At 42.0% G+C, this 23,204-nt stretch overlaps 2 long non-coding RNA genes across 2 annotated transcripts; one reads left to right on the top strand and one right to left on the bottom strand.

Annotated features, from left to right (window-relative positions):
• The first annotated feature begins 312 nt into the window (after nucleotides 1–312).
• Gm46351 lies at nucleotides 313–12,237 on the top strand. The gene is made up of 4 exons (XR_001780618.2): nucleotides 313–661; nucleotides 7,220–7,342; nucleotides 10,208–10,313; nucleotides 11,104–12,237. It is a non-coding gene; the product is annotated as a predicted gene, 46351 (long non-coding RNA).
• Gm19990 (predicted gene, 19990) lies at nucleotides 9,877–23,015 on the bottom strand. Its single transcript, NR_045048.1, has 4 exons — nucleotides 22,920–23,015; nucleotides 14,770–14,916; nucleotides 12,314–12,351; nucleotides 9,877–10,816 (listed from the first exon to the last, which is right to left on the bottom strand). It is a non-coding gene; the product is annotated as a predicted gene, 19990 (long non-coding RNA).
• Between the last annotated feature and the right edge of the window lie 189 nt (nucleotides 23,016–23,204).

Here is a 23,204-nt window from a genome sequence, read left to right as displayed (position 1 = left end):
AATTTATTTTGGAATGTCATCCACTAAAATGCTGCGGTTGTGTGATTGTTTTAAGTGCTGACCCTGTAAACAAACCAATTCGAGCCTTTCAGAGACTTTAAAATAAGAGCGTGGTGGAGAACAAAGCGTGGGGGTGGTATTTCAGAACACCTAGCCAGTCTGCCGTGACCTTTGTCTGGAAAACAGTATAGAGTATGACAATATGTCACTTAAGTGAAAGGCACCAAATAATTGCTGTGTCTGAAGAGTCACTAAGGCAGGAAGGTACACCTGAGTGAACCTGAAATCAGAATAAATACAAATACCCAAACTCAAAGCAATTAGGCTCCAAATCATAATGTTTCATTACAATGGGAGTCTTAGACAGCACAAGAGGATTCTGAAGCTCCGAGTTCCTCCTACTCTTTTGTTACCCCATTTATCACCCAGGGAACGGATTCTGCTCACTCCCACACACTGTCTCACCCTCTTGTATTGGAAGGTGCTGACCGTGACTCAGCCTGCACCTCGTCTTGCTTTCAAGCCTCCCTACACAATGCGCTCTTGCCAGCACTTCAGGATTCAGCTTAGCGGCGTGATTCAGGCTGTTTCCATTTTCCGAATCATCTTTCCCCACCCGAGGACCATCGTCTGCCCTCACTTTGGCGGCAGCTGGATCTGGGTGAGCACGAGGGCCACTGAGTGAATGATTGCTCTCTCTTTCTTGCTCGATTCTGGGGCCTTTCTAGCATTCCCACAGGGCACAGCTCACCTGCCCTCGTTGCTTTTGCACAAGGTCAAATGTGAAAATAGCCACATTTCAGGAACTGCTTCTGTAGAAACAGGACATGCTTGGAAACCATAGGAAATGCCCCAGAAGCCAGCACTTTGCAGAAGGTAAAGGGCTAGTATATGTAGATCCTACGACTCCTCTCAATCCCTTCTTGGTTACTAGGGGCTCTGTCTATTCTCCTAGAGGTGATTGTCACATACACTCCTCTCTCTCTCTCTCTCTCTCTCTCTCTCTCTCTCTCTCTCTCTCTCTCTCTCTCTCTCTCCCTCTCCTCTCTGTCTGTATTAAAACAAAAGTGAAATCTCTTTAAAACTTTTTATTAGTATTATTTGTGTAATTGTGTGCACATGTAGTATATATGTATATGCACGTTTATGAGTCTGTGTGCACATATGTGAATATGTGTGTATAGGCCTGACCACCACATCATATGACTTCTTTTTAATCACCTTTCATTGTTTTTTTTGGAGATAGAGTCTCTCTGAACCTGGTGCTTACCTGTTGGCTAGACTGGCTGGTCAGTGCTCCTGAGGGACCAGCCTGTCTCTGACCAAGTCCTACGTATCCACACTTGGCTTTCTATGCTGCTGCTGGAGAGCCAAACTCAGGTCCCATGATTGTGCAGCAGCCATTTCACTGGCCAAACCAGCTCCCCAGCCCCCGACTTTCAGGATAGAAGGTAGTTTTATTGTATCTGCTTACCATCATCCACACTTTCTCACTTTCTCTGCGCCCCCACATGCCCTCTTCCGAGTCCCTCAACATACACTATACCAAATGATGTTCTTTCCTAAGTTCCCACATATGAAAGAAAACCCACGGAATCTATCTTTATGAATTCGGTTTATTATGCTTAACATGATCATCTCCATTCCATCCATTTTCTTGCATTTTACTTTATTATTATTATTATTATTATTATTATTATTATTATATGAACATAACACCATTGTGTGTACACATACCACAATGTCCTTCATCTATCCACCCACTAGTGGGTGCCAAGGCTAATCCCAGGACTTGGCTATTGTGAGCAGGACAGCAACAAACAAGGGTTCAGGAATGTCTCCCTATCCTTTGGCTCTTATAGTCTTTCCACCTCCTCTTCTGGAATCGTCCATGAACCTTGGTGTGATATGGGGTGGATAGAGCTGTCTCATTTAAGGCCGAGGACTCAATAGACACTTGTTAATACTGTGAGCCTCTTCCAGTCAGAAGAAGCACCTCTAAGGTTGAGAGCAGCACTAATCCAGGAGTGTAAACATAATATTTAAGAGGTGGTTTGGCTGAACTGGAGAGATGGCTCAGAGGTTAAGAGCACTGCTCTTCCAGTGGTCCTGAGTTCAATTCCTAGCAATCACATGGCGGCTCACAACCATCTGTAATGGGATCCAATGACCTCTTCTGGTTTGCAGGCAGAAGTGCAGGCAGAACACTGTCTACACAATAAATAAATAAATCCTAAAAAAAAAAAAAAGGCATTTAGCAAAACAACAGTGTACACCCCTCTCCTCCCCTTCTCGGGGCCTGCAGCCTTCTCAGCCAAGGGCCTCTGACCAGGTTTATGGTACTAAACATTGATTCCCTTCCACACAGTAGGCCTCAGATCCAACCAGAAAGCAGTTCTTTAACCCCACAACAGTCAGACCATACAACACAGTCTGTATGAAAATTCTTTCCTGACAGGCTGGCGTAGCAGTATTCAGGGCCCACCTCTGGGCGAATCCACTGGTGACCTTTCTTCCCTCTGTACAACAAATAGAACAAATAATAGAGCCAGCTGGGAGATGCTTTAGCAGGTAGAGGTACTCTGGAGATCAGCTGCACATAGTGGTGTGTATCTGGAATCCCAGGACTCCTTGTGAGATTGCAGAAGCTCCCAGGCCCACTACCCTGAAGTGCGCAGAACAGCAGTAGAGAACAAGAGTGACCCTATTTCAACAAGGGGGAAAGTGAAAACGGGTTGCCAAAGGTCCTCTGACCTCCACATGTAACACCCTCCTGCTAAATAACTATTTCAAAAGAAATCAAATCGGTCTTCTCCAAAGACAGTAATAAAAATGTATGCTTGGACTATCATTCCATACCTGTGCCACACACACACAAAGAAAAAGAAGGAAGGAAGAAAGGAAGACAGAAGAAAGGAAGAAGAAAGAAAGAAAGAAAGAAAGAAAGAAAGAAAGAAAGAAAGAAAGAAAGGAAGGAAGGAAGGAAGGAAGGAAGGAAGGAAGGAAGAAAGAAAGAAAGAAAGAAAGAAAGAAAGGAAGGAAAGAAAGGAAGGAAAGAAGGAAGGAAGGAAGACAGAAGAAAGAAAGAAAGAAAGAAAGAAAGAAAGGAAGGAAGGAAGGAAGGAAAGAAGGAAGGAAAGAAGACAGAAGAAAGAAAGAAAGAAAGAAAGAAAGAAAGAAAGAAAGAAAGGAAGGAAGGAAGGAAGGAAGGAAGGAAGGAAGAAGACAGACAGGAAGGAAGGAAGGAAGGAAGGAAGGAAGGAAGGAAGGAAGGAAGAAGACAGACAGGAAGGAAGGAAGGAAGGAAGGGAGGGAGGAAGGAAGGAAGGAAGGAAGGAAGAAAGAAAGCAAGCTTTTTTAAAAAGTAAAAAAAGCAAACAGTCCACCTGAGTGTCACTATACAGGCCCTCCCTCTTCTCCAGTGTGACAAATGCGGGTGAACATTCAAGTTTCCTCATTGTCCCCAAGTTTCTTACACTGAAATGTTATCACCAGGTAAAATAAGAGTTTACTTCTAATCAAGTCGATACACTTCCACCGCATCCTGGAACTTAACCTTTGAGCTGATGCAACTTGATTGAATCTAGGATTCTCTTTGCTAGGTTCATAGCCTTGGAGCTGCATAGACAAAACTGTGGGTACTGATGCCTGTGTATGCTCTGTACAGGAGTGAAGATGAGCAAGAGGGAAAGGAAGGGGGAAAGGCTGGCTTCTCAGTACTGAGACCAAAAGGAGCGCACTGCAGTTACATACGTTTGGGATGCAGTCTAAGGACATCCTGGGTTTATCCCGGCCAAGGCCAAGGGGCCTGGGATGTTACAGCCAGTGTCTCTAACCAGCATTCTCTGAAGGTTAAATCAAAGTCAACTCCTTTACTCTTGTCTTACCATACACATGCACCCAGAACATTGGTCAACAAAGAAAGCTGTCAGCAGAGAGTTCCAGATATTTGCCACCGGAAGTCACCTGCACAGCAAAAATGAGCTCCAAGGGGATGAAGATGGAGTAGTTGCTGTTTCTGCTATTAGCGATGATGATGGCGATGATGATGGTGATGATGATGATGACGACAATGACGAGAACGACAACGACTACGACAACGATGATGGTACAAATAGAACTGCCCTCTAGGCAAAAAAATAGAAGCTAAGTATTATACCAAGTACCTTGCATGGACCATATATCATTTAATTCTTATTTAGAGAGCACTCCTTTTGTGACCAGGCCAAGTTCCCGAATCAGGTCTCTATGAGGTCTGTATACAATTAGGTGAGTGGTTTTATCATGAGTGTTGTCCATTGTAGTACGTGTGTGAAATAGAACATGGCATTTCTTGTGTTTCTTCACTCTGATGTTGAATTGTATGAATTAAATAGCTCCCCTGAAAATTAAAACAGCCAAGAGATGCTGTGGATTTGACTTAACGCTTGTATTAAGTTAATTGGTTCCCCCCCAAAATTAAACGAGAATCCCGTATGTAAGTATGCCTCCAATCGGTTCTAATTGGTAAATACAGTTGCTAGCAGCCAATGGCTGGGCAGATAGACAGAGGCGGGACTTCCTTGGGCAAGGGAACCGAGGAAGCAAAAAGGATTTAGAATCACCATACCACGAAAGGAGTAAGATCTAGGCTTGAGAGCAGCAGGAAGAGAGGCATACCAATCATGTAAGAGCCGGGGAAGAGCAGCCCCAGTGGGCCCCCACTGAGTCTAGGGTAGCAAAGGTGGAATGCAGATTTTGGTACGTAATAGGTCAGGAGTGTCGGAGGTGAGGCGTTAGCATAGTGGAAGTTTGGGAGTGGCCCAGCCATTGAGCTGATTAAAGCATACTAAATAGAAGGCTTCGTGTGTGTGTGTGTGTGTGTGTGTGTGTGTGTGTGTGTGTGTGGTCTTTCAAAAATCTAGATCATTGAGACAGATTTCGAGGAATTTGCGCAGCTGTCACTGCTGTTGCCGCCGGCAATTAGAGCACATTGACCAACTACAGCTTCAAGTTACAAGGAGAAACTGGAATTCACTTCCACTTTTATTTTGTGTTTGTTTTTTTTGAGACCACAGATTGGCCTCAAAATTCACTATTTTCTTACCTCAGTTTCCGCAAGTGCTGGCATCATGAGATTCAACCACTGCACTTGACTCTTTCCTTCTGACTTGGTGAATTCTTACTCATCCTTTAACATTCAGTTCAAATTTCACCACAAAAAGTCACAGGACTCACTGAATCAGATAAAATTAGGATATGATTAATGTAGCAGCAAAGGCAGACAATCGTGTGCCAGTACTCTGAGGGCATTCACAGCTCTTTCCTTCATCTCAAAACCAGCATCTTCTGTCTTTGGAAGACAGGCACCATTTCCATAAAATATTGCTTTATACATGGAATATGCAAAGCCAGGTGATGTTTCTTAAACACAATATTAAAAGCTATCATGCGATTTATTAAAGCATCAGTTTTGTTCAGTCACCAGAATAATTAGGATACTCCAAAATCATAGTAATTAGTTGATGAATGATGCTAAATATCTCAACAATGATCTTATTTCATTATGAAAAAGTTCAACTACAAAGCTTAAAGGATTTTACAATGGACATCCATTTATCCACATCTAGGTTTTACTATAATATAATTGCTATACTTTTCCTTACAATACACAAATTTATTACCTACCTCTCTCCATTTTGTCTTTTGAAGCATTTCAAAGAGTTAACTATAGCTATTAGTAGAATAAGAACATCATTAATTGTAGTTCAAGCTTTAAATGTTCTGTTTTTAAAGTAGCATTTGCCCACAACGGATGCACAGGCAAGTGCACTGTGCTTGACAAATGTACATACTTGCATGGCTCAAGTACTAAGATACGGAGCATTAGCCAGCAGGATCCAGCATCACTGTCAGTCTGTTCACCTGGTCCCATCACCTACCAATTCCTCTTACTAATGATGTGTCCAGAGTCTTTTGGTGCATAAAATTCACTCAATTAGATTGTTTTGCTTTACACTTGTCACTGATGTCTGCTAAGGAAGAATATGGCTAGCTGTAGGCTTTATCATTAACACCATCCTCTCTCTGTTTTTTGCTTGTTTGGGTTTTGTTGTTGTTTTGTTTTATGTGTTTTTTTGGTTTTTGGTTTTTGGTTTTTGGTTTTCTGAGATGGGTGTTTCTCTGTGTAGCCCTGGCTGTCCTGGAACTTGCTCAGTAGACCAGATCAATCTTGAACTCAGAGATCCGTCTGCCTCTACCTCTCAAGTGCTGAAATTAAAAGCATACACCACTACGGGGTTTCACATTTTAGCCCCTAAACTGGTCTTGAACTCATCACATTCCTCTTGTCTTAGCCCAAATTCTGGAATTACATGCTTGGATGTTAATGGCATAATCTTTGCAAATCTGAATATCATTCTTTGCTTATAGATTTGTCTGTAAAACTAAATCACAAGGAGTCTAAAAAAATAAATCTCATTGTCTGGATCATTTAGCACATATTAATCAAGGTTGCTTAATACATAAAGATAATAAATTGATTGCTATAGTGAAGTGAGCAAACATAGTCATCACCTTCCAACTTGTATCATGTATGTGCGCACGTGTGTGTGCATGTTTGTGTGTATACCTTAAAAAAATCTTTGCTACAATACACTACCATTTGTTACTACTATTGTATATTAAATCTCTAGATGTGTTCATCTATGCATCTGCTACTTTGTTTCCTTTGATACACATTTCTTCATTTTTTCTCCTCTCCCTACCTCAAAAGGTTACTGTTTTATTCTCTGTCTCTATATATTTACATTTATACAAATAATATAAGTTAAAGTCCATTGGGAAACCTTATTCAGTCTCATTTGCCATAATTTGAGGGCAATGATGAGAAACGGGAGCTGTCCATCCTCCTCACCCAGTTCCTCTCTAGGGCGGTCCTCCCACCTCTTTCACCACTGAGGTTTTTTTGCCATCTTCCTTCAGGATTGGAAAGGGAGGATAATAACCCAAAGAGCTGCCTTTCAGTTGGGTGGTAGGATGGGTTCTAGCAAAGGATGTGTTAATGACAAGAAATGTCCTGCAGCTGAAATAGAGTGAGGAAGGAAGAGTGTGTGTGTGTCTCCACTTGGGTTTGGACTAGAAAAACACTCATGGAGAGAAAGGAGCAGAAAGACAACAGGAAAGATGGAAAAAGTTTTTCAAGGGATTGTCTTAAGTGCCTTATACACTTATCTTCCAGTAGCTTATTTTCAGTCCCTGTGTGCTGAGAACTGCTTGGACATCCCACAGTGACCTTTCTGGTTATAGAGAGCAGGACAGGTAAACAATGGAGCTGAAACACACAGCATGGTGATTCTGGATGGTATGTATCCCTCTGTGGTTGGTAGAATCGTTGCTTAAGGGTAGAAAACTATACTCTTCCATTGCACATCCATTTTCAACATCCTAGCTTAACATCCATACCAGTTCTAATTGAGCTGTGAATCGTCTGCCTTTGTAACCACTTTGAATAGACACTATAATATACATTAGGAATGTCTGTATATACAATGATATAATTGTTCAAGGAACTTACTTTCAACATTTGAATTGGTTAACAGGTTAATTAATGTGCAAATTGGGAACAATGGTACCACTCAGAGTCATCAAATGCCCAAGTTGGATAACTTCAGAAAGGTGCTCTCTTTGATCTCAGTTACCCAGCCTTTGCCTTTAGAAAGTACAATGGTATTTCTTTTATTTCAGGCAAAACTATTGGAAATGAACTCTTTTCTTTCATTAATATTTTCAAAGAGAAGCTGGGCAGTGAAGGTGTATGCCTTTAATCCCAGCACTCTGAGGCAGAGGCAGGTGGATTTTTGTGAGTTTGAGGCCAACCTGATCCACAGCGTAAGTCCCAGGACAGCCAGGGCTACACTCGGAAATTCCATTTCAAAAGAAAATTTTTTTTCAGAGAGATACAACCACAGAGTCAATTTTACTTCAATACCCTTAGCTAGCCCCTCTTAACCCCACCAGCCTGCTCCCTCCAACATAGAACACCCCGACTTCTTGCATTTCGAATTTTCCCAACAAGTGAATAAAATGACCCTGTCCCAGTTCAATCTTAGAATTAGTAGGTTCTATGCAATGCAGGGTTGATGAAAGCTACCAGACCTCTTGTTGATGGCAATAGGGTGAGCTCACTGCATAGCTCATAGGAAACAATTGATGAGCCACAAGTTGATGGGAGAAATGAGGGCCAGTGGGAACTTCACGACAACAATCTCTGTCTCAAAGGACTTCTGGTCTATTTGGATAGTCAGAAAGCACTTACAAACACCAAGAAAACTCTGAGAACAACTTTTCAAGACATGCTGGCCCATTTAGTACCAGCTCAGAGAGGCCAATGAGCAACTCTAGAACTATAGGAAGTCAATTTTTTAAAAATTGCCTAGAGAGGAGGAGTTTTGAACAGAGTTTAACAATAGAAAATGATGGCGAAAGCTGAACAAAAGGAGAGGTGAAGGAATGGTTGCAAGACAGCTAAGTGGATAGAGCAAAATATCCACTCATGAACAGTGAAAAGGGAGGGTGGAGGGGTACGATAAGGCCCGTGTCATGGGGAAATCCTGAACACAGTCCTGGTTATGAAGAATCACGTGAAAACTATGCTTCTTTTTGGTTGGCTTTGGGTCAGCCGACTTGGACTTAACCTTGGCTTTTCAATGGCCATGTGACCTTACTCATCCCTAACTCTCACTTCTGCATCTTTGAGATAGGAAGAAGACAAATGCTAACTTAGCTGTCCCTAGCTCAGTCACACGGCTCCTAGGATCTCTAGCTCCATACCAGACAGACTGAAGCAAACACTCAGGGTGAGGTGGGGACAAATACTCTGATTTAACACTCCTGAGGTGATTCTAATGTCTGCTAAGATTTAAGAACCACTGTTATAGGGTAAGCATTAGGTAATTATAAGTCAAGGCAGTATCATCCATATATCAGTGAAGGCCTAGAACAAATTAAGTGGACAGGAATTTGGTAATAGAGGTGGTAGTGTAGTCACCTTGACTATGCAGATTAGGGATGTCAATTAGGCAATCTGGTATGATATATGCCACTCCACCATCACCAACATTAAGTCAGTTGGCTTGACTGTTCAGGTAGGTGCCTCTTTTCTCCTTAGCACTCATTATGTGCCCTTCCCAGAAATAGTCTCTTGGTGGAAGAGTTTGACCTTCTCTGTGGAGTAGGAGTGACCTTTGGTCAAGGATGCATGAGTAACTGTGCTCCTCTGCCAGAAACTCCAAAACAAACCCCTCAAAGTGGATGGGGAAGGTTCCATCCCGCCAGGCTACCCAATGGAACGGCCTATTTTCAAAAACAGTGAAAACTCATGGAGTCGCTTCACAAGTAAGCAAAGCAACACTTCTTTTCTAAAGTTGCTGAAATACAACTTCAGATTGTATATACTCATTATACCAAGTATCTGGCATAGTGATGGAGAAAAACAAAGTCTGGACAGAACTCCCAAATGAGATTCAGGCAAATCAATTGACTTCTGTTGGTGACTTAGCATAGATTTGCAGAATGCAAATAGATATGCAGAAAACAAGCTGAAAAGCAACAAGGTTCTTGACTTTTCACTGGTGGTTCAGGTTACCAGTCTAGCTCTGATATCCTCTAATGTCTGTGGTCAACTTGGAATGCAATTTTCATTAGGACTTTGGAAATCATGATTTTCCTGTTACTATGATGGGGGATAAAAGCTTAGGTCCCCTGCCTCGCCAGTTCCTTTGGGCAGTATTCCTTCAGTATAAATGAATAAATAAATACCTTAAAGTGGGATTTTACTCTGATTTGTGGATAAGGGATCAAGACAATAAAATATAGACCAATACTGTATCATTTTATGGTGTTTCTATCAGTTTATTTAAAAAAAATAGTTTCAAACCACTGCAATATCCCAGACCTAATGCTACCCTTTAAGGTATATTAATGAGATTGTCATATAACTATTTAAAAATATAATAAATGATGGCAAGAAGCATTGTGTGGACCTGTATATTGGAATTAGAACCAATTCTTGAGTTTGGGGAATGTTTCTCTGTATAAGTAAGCTAAATTTGAGGTCAATGGTAGGATGAATTCTACAATGGACTCCTGAGTTTGGCCCTTGGGCTTTGTGCTTGTGCAATCTGTCCCTTGGGTAGAGTAAGGCTCATGACTTGTTTCTCATTAACAGAACATACAATGGTGAGGTGAACTCGTAGCTGTAACCAGACTGCATGTACTCATTAGACCAAGTCACTGGCAATAGTGATGGAGAAAATCAGATTGGGAGAGATAAGGTAATATTGACACAACTTTGTGATTGTGTAAAGCTAATGGTGTGTGTTGTGTGTGGGGGGGAGGATAGTAACTCCTTCATTTCCATCTTTGATGTTTTTTGGAAAGAGAACACTCAAAGATGGCCAGATATTAGACAAGAAGCAAAGAGTTCTGTTTATGATTGTTGTCTGAGGTCTCCACAGGATGTCCAAAAGATGCCAAGAACTTCTGTGTAGTCCAGGGCTCAGAGAACTGCTCAGGCAGAGGACAATTATTTGAGGTGTTTTTTAGGGGATATAAACTCTCTTTTTTCCCTTAGGGAGAGAAGTAAAGGAAGAGAACAAATACTATCTGAATTTTGGGGAATCAGCTACAAAGATGCTTTTCTTGGGTGGCGCAGCTCGCTTCATCAGGAACATTATTTGGCCTGCTTGATCGGCTGGAGGCAGCTGGACTCTCTCCTCACACTTCCCTCATGGATCTCAGTGCTCAGAGCGCATAGTAGGCACTGGCCAAACAGTTCCTAGGGGAAAAAAAATGGAGTGAATAAATGTGGAGACTTATCCTTCAAGCACATAAATAAATAAGCCGAGTGCAGGATACCATCTCTTTAGGTAGAAGGCAAATATACAGCTACGTGACTAAAATAGTTCAAACGCCATTTCAGCAGTTTCTGCTGTAGAAATATGCTTGATCAAATGTTTAATCTCTCAGATTTGGAGCACTGATAACGAAGTGAGCCATTGGGGCCCCACATTACAATCAGAAGTTAATTATTGCTCATGCCTTTGGTGTTCCTCGTCGTTTCAGGTCCTTCAAGAAGGTGAACTCCCAGAGAAAAAGGGTCTTAGTGAAGACTGTTGACATCTTCAAAACCTGCATAATGAGCTCAGTGCATTTGTTACTGGACACTGACCCAGACTCACCAGCTGTTAGAGACTCTGGGTCTTTTAGGACTGACTCTTAAAATCCCTTGATGCCTCATTGGGTTTGAGAAGATAATAAATATAACCAGACGAGCTAACTGAATTCAGACCTCTTAGAAAACAAGTGTATGAAAACCCACCCAGAACCTGAAAACAAACAAACAAACAAACAAACAAACAAACAAACAAACAAACCACTTTGCCATTATGAATCATAATCCCCAAAGGACATGTTTGTATTGATTTTCTAGATGCTGTGATAAGGCACCACAAACCACACAGGTTAAATCTCTACATGTGTGCTCCCTCAGTTTCAGAGGCTGACAGTCCAACATAAGGTGTGAACAGCACTCTTACTCTAAAGTTAAGAGATACCTGTTCTTTGTCTAGATACTAGGAACTCTAGATAGTCCTCAACTCATGATTTACAGTATTCTTCTCTACCCATGGCCTCTCTCTCTCTCTCTACACACACACACACACACACACACACACACACACACACACCTATGTCTTCTTGTCTGTCTCTCACAAAGGCATCTGTCATTGGGTGCATATCCTACCTGGGAAATCCAGGTTGAGCTCTTCTGGACATTTGTCCCTTAATTAAATCTACAAAATCTATATTCAAAATTACATGGCATTCTGAGGTTCTAGATGGATTTAGCTCCCTGCCAGCATTCAGCCATTCAAATCCTCATACTAGCCCATAAGGTAAGTAAGCCCAAATATTTTTATATAAAAGATGTAGGGGGTAGAAGCTTGGATTTTTTTCAGAATGTATTAAGTAGTTGTCTAAAATAATGAAGACCTTGACTCTAAACTTATGTCTCCAAATAACCTAATCAGCTACTAAATAATAACCCACATGTTTGGGGGGACTCTAGTCCATGCTGTCATTAATGTTTAAAATAAGATAGAAGGTATAGTTGAGACTAACTCAGTTTGTAAATTCACCAGGTTGTATGACCCAGTCTGCCCAGTGGTCTGGAATGCCATATTGGGAGAATTATGTATGGCCAGAGAAAAGGCTTCTGGTGGCCCAGAGGAGGATAGGATTCGTATGATACCAAAGAAACCAAGTGGCAACCTACCTGCTCTTACACTACCAGGAGGCAATGCTCATCTTTCTCTGTGAGAAAAAAAGATAATATCATGATGTTTCATGCTTTTTCTTATTTTGAAAAATAAGCTGTGGTGTCTCAAAGGGAACTGTTGAGGTTTTGCCTTTTACTGATTATTATAATGCTAAGTAAGGCCCCCCAAGACCTGGAGTCTGCACATAGCCCCTGGGATCCTGTTCCTAAGTTAATTCTGATTGGTAAATAAAGATGCCAACAGTCAATAGCTGGGAAGAAGAAAGATAGGTAGGGTTGAGGCTTCACAGGCCTGGAAGAGGAGGAAGAGGAGGAGGAGGAGGAGGAGGAGGAGGAGGAGGAGGAGGAGGAGGAGAAGAAGAAGAAGAAGAAGAAGAAGAAGAAGAAGAAGAAGAAGAAGAAGAAGAAGAAGAAGAAGAAGAAGAAGAAGAAGAAGAAGAAGAAGAAGAAGGAAGAGAAGCCACTATGGAAGAATGAGCAGGAGGGAGAAGGAGAGCCACCATGGTCTAGGGGCCAAGAGATTGTGGTTCAGATGGCTGCCTGGTTGGAGTTGAGAGTAGCCCAGGTGAAACATAGTGAATAGTGAGTGGTGGCTTGGGGTCATCGATGGGTAGATTCTAGCAGCATGGAGGGTAGGCAGCTGACCAGCTATTGTACTGCCTATGGTATATTTAGAAATATAAAGGCTGTGTGTCTTTCATCTGAGAAAATAAATGGTCTAAGGTGGGTGGGAACCCTGTGCTGGGACATTCCTACAGAAGTGCTAGCACTCAGATCTTCAGAGTCCCTCCTTTGAATCTCTCTTGTCAGCTCATCCATCTTCTCTGTTCTCTGCCATGGAAGACAAAAGTAAAACCTCTGGCCATGGCTTGAGGAGAGGATGGGAAACATAACTTCATCATATCTGTTTGTTAATTATAGAATTGGGCCTCTTGTATTTACAGTTCTCCTTTCCATCATTGGCTAGTGTGGGAGGCCATGCCTGCACTTCTGAGGTCAACTCCTCACCCTGTTTCTGGAGACATGTTCAACCTTATGTCAGACCAAAGCAAAGCAAAGCAAAGCAAAGCAAAAGCAAAGCAAAGCAAAGCAAACCAAACCAAACCAAACCAAACCAAACCAAACCAAACCAAACCAAACCAAACTAACATGGAAACAAAAGCCAAAAAAATCTCTCATAGTCCCAGGAGCCAAACAAGCGAAGGAAAGGGGTAAAGAGACAATATTGGATGAAAACGAATAGTTCCTCAGCCCCCTCAGGATGGAAGAAAGCCACAGTAAAGACAATAACATAGCATATTCTCTGAGCACCTGCCATACACCGGGCACTGTGTTAAAGGCTTCCCACATGCAGTCTCATGCAGGCCTCACAGCTTATGAGGGGCTTGCTATTAGAGCTCTCATTATACAGGTAAAACATCGAGGCTGCAGAGGTTAAATAATATGTCTGATTACCCAGCTAAAATGTGACAAACTAAACCTTATGCCTCCCTCTGGATCACAGCAAGTGCACAAATCAGACATGGGTTGTGGTCAGGAGATGTAGCAGTGTGACAGAGGTACCCTGAGTTTTAAATGGCTTACCCCTCCCCCAACTTAATTTTTTAAAAGCCATTTAACACGTTCACCAGTTACTTCCCCATATTCTGTACAGGAGCTATAGCTTTTCTTTACTAGTCCTTAACATTTTTAGGTGACCGCCAGCCTATAGCACAAGCCCACCTTCAATGTGCTGAAGAAATGAAGGAATAATGGTTCTTGTAGGAGTTCAGGCAGGAGGAGACCAGAGGCAGTGACAGGAACCCGAGACACCTGTCACCTAACAGCCTTGCCGTTCTTCACTAATTATCTTCCCACATCTGAGCTCACCGTGAGTCCCTTCCTCTCAGACATATTCTAGAATGTGTAGGACTACTCCCGGGAAATAGAGGGAGACCTCGAGAGGAACAAACTCAGATTGGGAGCCTCAGACAAACTGTCATCCTGCAGTGAATCTCCGGGAGTATAATGACTCTCGCCTTGATGCGTGTGCACGGAGCCACCGGTTCCGTAAAGCATCTCCAGAGGTCCAGACAGTGCCAGGCTCAGTGTTTGCACGCCTGGACTGTTCTCCTGAGGCAGAGCAGAAAGTCCCTTTTGATTCCTGCTTCATCCATAGGGGGAAAAAAAACATACTAGAAAAGTCCTTAGTGGTGACAGCACTGTCACCGAGCATAATAGAAATATTTAAAAGATAAATTTCTTCCAGTTTCTGTGGCCTTTTATCTGGCAACCCAGAGGAGGGTGTTAAAACTGATAAGCAGATTTTCTTCTCGGTAAAACAGAATATCCGAGGCAGGCATGGAAAGAATGGCCATGCTTATGTTAGCTGAAATAAAGGACTTGGTAAAGTGTAGATCTACTCAAGGTATCACTGTTTATCTTCCCCAAAGCTGATTTACCTGTTTTCTCACCTTTGCACAAAGATCTCATAGAAGACCTCTTGATTTTCATTTGTATTTTGAATAAATACAAATCCGGGCGCAACTCCCCTGCGTTCTTCAGGGAGGGAGGCACATTGCACCTACGGAGCCTTTTTCTGGAACCTGGTCGCCAGTTCTCTGCCACGCAAGCAAGCAAGAAGATCTTTAGGATAAACAAATATTTCAGGCAGATTGAAACCCCCTTTTAAATGATCTCCAAAGAAGCCATGGTTGCTCCTTCGGGAACTTAGATCGCCTCTGTGTGCCCTGGAGGACTCGCACCTTGCCCTTCCCTATCTTCAGTCTTCCCCTCATGACTCACAATGGGCCTCATCGGAAGGCAGGAGGCCAGATGTTCCACAAGGACAGCAGTCCCAACCTTTCAATGCCAGCTTCCTGTGGCTTTGCATTGGCCACCTCCCACCCATCACTTTGCAGTCCATGACCCCCCTAACCCCACCCCGAAGAGCAAAGGACCAGGAAAAGATAGTTAGCATGACTCTCTTGAAGTCAAGGAGGGCTGTATAATCCACAAGGCCTCCCTGCCCAGGATTTGGAACTCAGAGTTAGACATGCGTTTTTTTTTTAAAGCTTAAATCTTTTAAAAACCTCAATTATATTTACGTACAGTTGCATGAGTGCGAGCGTGTGTGTGTGTGTGTGTGTGTGTGTGTGGTGTGTATGCACACACCACAGTGTACATGTCGATGGCCAGAAGATGACTAGTTAATAGGCCCTCCTCTGCCCTCTCCTCCACAAGTGGGTCCAAGAATATGACTCAGGTGACTTAGGCAGTAGACACTTTTTTTCCTGCTCTTGCCCACCCGTCATGGCCACTTTATGGCTTTTTGGGGGAGATGGGGGTAGTCTTTTCGCTTGTACCGATGAGCTCATTTTATTTGAACATGGGTGACTTTTGGTTATCACCATTTTTACCATGCTGTTTGACATCTAAGAAAAAAATCAATCCAGGAAAAACTACCTTCCCAATTCCTCATGTTGTGATGACCCCGACCGTAAAATTATTCCGTCGCTACTTCATAACTGTAATTTTGATCCTGTGATGAGTGATAATACAAATATCTGATATGGGACCCCCATAAAGGTCGCATCCCACAGGTTGAGAACTGCTGGTTTAGAGTCATTGTCATATTGAAAGATTTCTAGCCCAAAGCTTTTGGTCTTAGATCAAGATCAAAACAAAGAAAATCTTTCACTCGTTTATACAGAAATCTCACCATCAACAAACACTTCCAATGTGGCCTAAGTCACCTCATTTTGTTGCCTCTTATTTCTGGTAACTGTCCTCACATTTAAAAAAAACATTATTTTTTTATTTTATGTATATGGATACTCTGTAGCTGTCCAAACACACATCAGAAGAGAGCGTCGGATCCCATTATGAATAGCTATGACCCACCCTGTGGTTGCTGGAGACTGAACTCAGGACCTCTGGAAGAGCAGTCAGTGCTCTTAACCGCTGAGCCATCTCTCCAGTCCCATCCTATTTTTAAAAAATGACAACCCAAAGTATAAAAGCACCTCACTCTATAAACAGAGTTATAGGAAGTAACAACAACTAGAATAAGAAACTAAACTGTGAGAGTCAGTAATGAGTACTAACAGCCAGGGTCATGGGTAGGACCTGCAGATTGGAGGCATATGGCTATGGTCCAGACCTTCATACTCTCTTCCTATTTTCTCCAGAGAAGGTTATCAGTTGACGTTCAAAGTTAATAGTGCAATTTTAACTAAATATTTCTGTTGAAGGGACCGAAAAATGGATTTGCCTTTGAAAAGCCTGTGGCTAAAAACTGGATGATATAATTCACTAAAATTAATGAAGCAGAACATATAAAGAAGTGAGATAAGGGGCTGGTGGGATGGTTCGGTGGGTTAAAGGGTCTGCTGCCCAAGGGCCTGAGTGCAATGCTTGGGACCTCATGGCAGAAGGAGAAAGACACGTGCTATGCCATGTGCACTTCCACTTCCTCACAGATGCACACGCGTTCACGTACACTGAATAGCATAAGTTCAAAACAAGTGAGAAGAAGAAAATCAGACATCTTGAGGCAGAAGGCAGTGTGTACGAAACTTGCTTACGGCTCAACTACTCTCATCTGCAGTCAAGACGGTGCCAACAGAAACACCCCTTAAAAGAAGCAAACGTCCGTTATACTAAATCTCTCAAAAATGAGGAAAGACTTCCGAAGGGGTACATTGAGGCAGCTGAGGAGGTGGGAGGTGGGAGTAGCGCACTCATGTTATCTCGGCTGGCATCAATCAATCAATCAATCGTGACACCGTCACTTTCTCCAGACATCATGGTTACCCTGGGTAAAATGGCAATGCTCTATTTTGTCTACAGAAATCAATAGACCCCAGGAATGGGCTAAGGGAGGTGAATCACATATATTTCTGACATGAAGCTGGATCTTTAAGATCATGTCAGCTACTAACCCACGGCGTCTTCCCTTTTATTTGTGCCTATATATTTGAGAAAGGGGGAGGGGCGAAAAACCCTAGTTTACTTTTTTAAAACTAAATAGCGTTGCCTTGCGGCCCTCACATTGTATCTATTACACATTTCACTTCAAAATCTCATCTCCCCTAAACCCTCTTCAATGCGCCTGAAGTAGCACTGCCAAAGGAAAGGAATTTTCTATTTAACTAGAGCACTGACATTCTGTTACACAATTCGATCTTATCTATTTACCTGCTCTCAAAAACACAAGCCACTAAACACGAAAATGCTGAATGCATGGAGCCCGCGGTGCCATAGGTGTCTGAATGCATCTGCGGCTCCTCTCTCACTCATCAGTGTAATTGTTGCCGTGTTATTCCATTTTTTGATTAGTCTAGTCCCTCAAGCTCAATGCTTTTTTTCTGGCCCAACGTTCTTCTGCTGGTTGTCATGGTGACTGAATTGTTAGAGAGGAGAAAGGCTCTGTTGTCTGTCATTGTTCTGTTGTGGTTTAGGTAACGCAGGAGGCAACACAAGTGAAGTGGATGGACCTTTTTTGCTCTGCATCATTTCATAGTATTGAAAAAAAAATCTCACATAAAAAAGGAGCAAATAGGCCCAACCAAAGAAATAACCAAGCTTTTTCTAAAGGGAAGTGCACATTATTATAAAGAGGCAAAATGGCACTAATGATGAACTCGGTAATGTATGAAAAATGCTGCAGGGTATTGCATTTGTTACTAGAACAATCGCTGCAACTTAAACATCTCATGCAATACCCACCATTTTGCAATTTAGAGTAAATATAGTTTTTAACTATACAATTGTCATGTAGACTCTTGGACTCGGGAGGCTGTACCACCTTAACCTTACGTTCTGTTTAATCTGAAGATGCCCTGTTAGACGTCCAGACTAAACCAGAATTAGAATTAGTTGTTGGGCAAATTGTCCTTGGGTGATGACATAGTATTATGGTCAAATTCTATTTTGGGGACGTAGAGATGATTTTCTTTTTAATTTGAGAGCTAACTACAAGGAATTTTTATTCAAGTGACAGAAGTCTTTCTGAAGATAAATGATACAAGTACAATCCTGTCTCTATTTACCAACTTTCCTGATTTTTAGAATTAGGAAATGGAAGTCTGTAATACCCATAGATGATGAGCGCATACCTTAGGATAATTAATAGTGACTCTGGTAAACACTGCACTAAATCACTCCTATCACAGCTTCATTAGACACACCCTTCCTAATCAGTAATTATTTGCATTAGTCTTAGTATAATTTTTCACCATAAACATTTTTTTCTAAAATTTAGAACGATATATTTATTTAGCTATTTCATTTAATTAACTAAGTGCTGCAAAGTTTTCAGCAGATAACATGTAGTAAAATTTTTATTTGAAAATAGATAGGGTTAAAAAAGGTTTTCTGTGAAAATATTTCTTTCCTTGTTTAAAACCTGTCCCTCAGGTTTTCTCTTCTCCGTGCAGAACAACCGCGTGGGCATTTTGTTCGTTTGTTTCTGTAGGTTTCCCCAGTTTCCCTCTGTAAGACTTGAAAACACTGACAGACAGACACTTAGTTTACTTTTTTCATGTACTTGACACCATACTATCCACGTGGCTGGGGGTTTCTTCTCAATAACATTATATTTAATTGTAATTTTGTAGCAGAGCACATCCATCTTTCTGTTTTCACTTCTTCTTTGTACAACAACATAGCACTCCATCACGTGGGTGCACTGTAGTTTCTTTAATTAATCCCTAACACCATTGATGGCTATTTGGGCTGTCCTCCATATTTCCCTTTTACAAATAAACACGTGTGATTTCTGTGTCTTATATATGCAAAATTATGTGAAAGGTAAAATCCCAGAACTGAAATTTCTAGGTTAAAGAGTTTATTTGCATTTGTAATTTTGATGAAAATTGTTAAATTCCCTTCTGTGGAGGTTTATCGCAATCCACATGCCCCTCGGCGCTGTAGACAGCTCCTCTTTCCCGTCCTTACCCACAACTGGTAAATGAAACTCTTGAAATTTTGCTGATCTGATAGCAAGAAACAGTACTGTGTCATTATTTAAGCTCGCTGTTAGTGATGTCAGATGCCACTTTCTGACTTGTAGAGTCAATTTTTAAAGTGAATCCTTTTTATAGCTATTTTATTCTTATTTCTTGAGGGGTGTTAATTTTTGTATTTTGAAAATTGTACATTTTGACTGTGTTGTGAGCTGCAAGTCGTTTTCCCACTTTGTCACCTGTCTCTTGAATCTCTTGAGTTCCTTCTAGGCCAAAGATCTGATTTCTATAGAGTCATATCAGTGTTTTCCTTTATATTTGTGGCTTTTGTCTCTTCTTTTTGCACCAAAAATATAAAGGATACTCGCATGCATTTTTCTACTGTTTGATGGCATCTTTAAAGTTTTTCTCTTACGTCTTGAGTTTTCACCGAAGAAGAAATGAGATACAGATTCACTATTAGGTTTTTCCAGACATTTAATTATTCATCCCTTAATCTCAACCATGACATCACCTATTCTTTTCTTCTGCTACTGGTTTGTGATCCCCCTCTGAGATACGGAAGTTCGCAGTGGTTTCGCTTTCGTCCTGATCTTCCTATGAAGAAGATCATAGCCGTCCAGAGTCACAGCACCTTTAAGGCACCGTGTTCAGAGAAGTTCTGAAACTGCACATGTATAAATGTATTTGATCATTTCTGTATCTCACACCACAAGTCTTTTGTCGTGGTTAGACCCTTATATATGGGTCTAAAAATAGTCCCATATAACCCCCCTCTACAAACACAAGCTCCCTCCCTGGGTCCCTGAGGAGGTATATCTATCTATTATGTTAAACTGCACATTGACTGTCACTTAGTTTCTGAGAAAATATGACTGTGAGATCACTAGTTTTTCCATTAAAACTATAGACCAATATGTATGGCTGAAAGCATTTCCACTCTCTAAAGATGGACGCCTTTAAGGGACCAGAGTTGCAAGGCAGTTACAATTCACAGGCGGTACTCCTTCAGCCCCTCGAGGCGGTTTACAGAGAGGAGCACGCTGCTCTTGGATTGTGAGGGTGCTCTACAATGACTTTAAAGTCTGTCCATTAAAGAGCATTTGAAAGGCACTTACTATTTAGTACCCAGTAAACATATATTTTGATTTTCTTTCACACTGTTTAATGGCATAATATTCAGCAAGGATCTGTGGAAAGCAGCTAGCAATCACAACAGACGCTCTTCACAGAACAGAGCCAGCTCCACCCGGATCATGCTCCCTTCCTCTTCACAGCAGTGGGGCTTCGGCCAATTTCATCATCATACAAAACAGTCACAGGCTTGTTGTCTGTTATTGGCTTAATGTAGTCCCTTCACCCAGATTGGCATTGATTTGCAGTCACAGCCTATAAATAATGTTCTTTGGCTGTGATCTCAAGGATTCGAGACCATCTTCTTGCCTCCAAGTCCCCTCTTACGCTGGGGGGTGGGGGCCGGTCAGGGGAGATGGATGTTCTGTGACAGGCGATAACTTCTGTAACAGAATTTACCCAGTGATCAGAAGTAGCACGTGGATGAAGGCAGACGGTGACCTCGCTCAGTGACACTGAACAAGAAGCAGCTTGGAGAAGTCTTCCTTTTTGCCTAGAGTGTCCAAACCACTCATTGCAGGAAGTGTTTGGCTACCGATCGCTTCTCCAGGGCCCATTACAGGAGGTGAGCAAGCGGAGAGCTCTCCCCTTCCCTCCCAATTAGTTCGGATTGCAGTCGACCTTCGGAGATATCTATGGCACGGGTGTTTTTCTTGTGATGATGCTGTGAAAATAATTTTCTTTTTTGAAGAGCTTTCTCGCTATTCTCTCCCCATGGCAACTTTTGAAAATTTGTTAAAAACGCACACACGCACACAAACCTCTCAGGCTATCTACAAGCTCTCTAGGTGAGTGGGGACAAATGGCAGCCTATCAAAGACGTGTACCCAGGACAATCACACAGTTGTGATCATTTGAGGAGTCTACACACTCTCCTGCAGGTCTCACTGCATTGGCATTTTCTTTTACTCTCTCTCTCTCTCTCTCTCTCTCTCTCCCTCGCTCCCTCCCTCCCTCTCTCCCTCTTTCCAGTACACAGTGAGACAAGGTAGGTTTAAGCCAAAGGGAGAGTAGTTATCTGCTTTATTAAGTAAAACGTAGTATAAAAAGCAGTTTGATCCGCATCTTTTAAAAACCAATGAGGGAGATTTCGTGGTGTCCATCTCTGCTCAGGATGGGTAGCAAGTGGGTTCAGGCACTGGTTTCTTCAGGGAACCTTGTCCTATGACCCAAAGACTAGAGACCTAATAGAACAGTGTGCTAACAGAAAGGAAAGGGAATTTGTAGAGCAGGTACATCAATGGTCCAAGGAAACCCTAGGCCATCCTGGACTGTCGGGATGCTCTAGCATGAGCTACAACACTCCAGTCAAAGCTCATGATATTATATTAACAGATGCACATCGAGATGGTGTGGGAGAAGAAATAACTTGATCCCTCAGATTTTGTTAAGCAAATGGGTTCATTTCAAGCACCCCCGCTTCTTCCGGACGTTACTTTGCTGGGGGCCCTCATCTAAAAGCACCTTGTATTGAGAAAGCAAGAACTACAGTGCACTGCTGTGTAGTGCGTAGCTCCTGGAGAGATACAAAATGGCTGTTTCTGTTTTACCTTTTTGGCCTTGACATGAGACTGTCACACAGAGAAATGCTGGAGCTAGGAGTTAATGGCAACGCCAGGAATTGGAAATAGCACCTGAGGACCAGATTTTAAATCCAATGGATGGTGTCTCTTGATGCTTTTATGGAGCATGAATGAAGAGGTAATTTAAAAATAAGCCCTGCATCCTATTTAAAAAGATTAAGAATGAGCTTGGATGTGTGTAAATGTTTGGACTAAATATGGCCAAGGACTGCACTGTATTTAAATGGCTTGGCACTCTGCAAATGATGGAATCAGGCTTCATAATGATGCAAGTATCCACCTAATGGAACTAAATTTGCAAGATAGGTGCACAGTGGAAAAGAAGAGCAGACAAGTGGTGCGGAGAATCTAAGTGAAACGGCACCAAAGAATGAGACACATTGAGTTTAATGACTGACCTGGTCGGGAGCCTCACCGCTCTGACAAAGAGGATGTGAATTATCCTATTATTATAAGCAGGTGGATCATCTTATTAACGTACCCCAGCCTTTCACATTTGTAGTTAACTTTAAATTGAATGGAACAATCTCAGAGCACTCTCCCATCCCTTAAAGGAAATAGAAGCTAATGCCCAGACGTTTTTTTCTCTGTAGCTTCATACAATTTTTTCCCCCTTTCAGAGACACACTTTCAGCCCTGCCAAACTATAATGCTTTGGCTTTCATTTGGATATAGCTAAGGTGTCTTGGAAGTTTCCCTGTAAATTCCTTTAAATCCAGAGGAGCTGAAGGAGATTCTAAGAAGCTGTGCCCCTCTTAATGACTCCACATGACAGCATCCTTGGAATTCTGATTTGGAGACTGTCAGCCACTTGATAGACTCTACTATTCGGAGTGGCAGATGAGCCACGATCAAATGTTTTCTGAATACATCCCCAGTATAACTCTCCTCTTAGCCCCAAATTAGGCAGTGAAATAATATTGGTTTAGAAACACTTACCAGTCACCTGCTTAATACCATAAATTCCAGCCTGGCAAAGCCTTCACACAAAGGAAACACTGTCCCAGAAGCTTGGTATCTGTGAGCACGGGAAGGAAAGAGCTGTTTCAAACTCCCCGGCATAAGCTTCTGTTCTCCTCCTACTCCACATCTTTCTCCCCCTTTGGGTTTTGTTTCCTTTCAGCATATTTTTGAAACGAATCAGCCATATAAAAGGTACCACTGTTAATCTACTGTTTGTCTTGGTCTTCACTGCAGCTTCTTAGAAGAGAGAGTGCAAACAAA

The sequence above is a fragment of the Mus musculus genome, chromosome 12 (assembly GCF_000001635.26).
Source record: "Mus musculus strain C57BL/6J chromosome 12, GRCm38.p6 C57BL/6J".
NCBI classification, from domain to species: Eukaryota; Metazoa; Chordata; class Mammalia; order Rodentia; family Muridae; genus Mus; species Mus musculus.
The sequence above is the reverse complement of the archived record's forward strand: the minus strand, read 5'-3'. Positions and strand labels throughout refer to the sequence as shown.